Here is a 386-nt window from a genome sequence, read left to right as displayed (position 1 = left end):
ACAAAATGATCAAGCACTAGACAAACGGAACACAGAGGTTAAATACACAAGTTAACGAGATAATGGGGAACAGGTGAGACATCAGGTGAATCACATTAGGGCGGGGCTGGACAATCAGACAAACAAAGTGAAGCTAGACAAGACAAGACAAGACAAGACAGGAAGCTGACTATCAAAATAAAGCAGAAAGTAGAACAAACAGACACAGGGGAACAAGACAAGGCCAGGAACACAGGACCATGGAAAAAACAGACAAAAACACAAGGAGGCCAAAGAAAGGGAAACATACACCCAAACAAAAAACCCCAAACCACAACAGGAAATCATAGTGTTACAGCTGCAAAATCAGTCACAGAGCACAGAATATAAATATAAATGAAATACTA

The 386-nt window shown here is 40.4% G+C and overlaps 1 protein-coding gene across 7 annotated transcripts in view; it reads left to right on the top strand.

The window, feature by feature from the left end:
• The window catches only part of grip2b (glutamate receptor interacting protein 2b), a 375,168-nt gene that overhangs the window by 315,283 nt on the left and 59,499 nt on the right, over positions 1-386 (top strand). The window lies entirely within an intron of this gene.

The sequence above is a fragment of the Etheostoma spectabile genome, chromosome 4 (genome assembly GCF_008692095.1).
Source record: "Etheostoma spectabile isolate EspeVRDwgs_2016 chromosome 4, UIUC_Espe_1.0, whole genome shotgun sequence".
In the NCBI taxonomy this organism is placed as follows: Eukaryota; Metazoa; Chordata; class Actinopteri; order Perciformes; family Percidae; genus Etheostoma; species Etheostoma spectabile.
The sequence above is the reverse complement of the archived record's forward strand: the minus strand, read 5'-3'. Positions and strand labels throughout refer to the sequence as shown.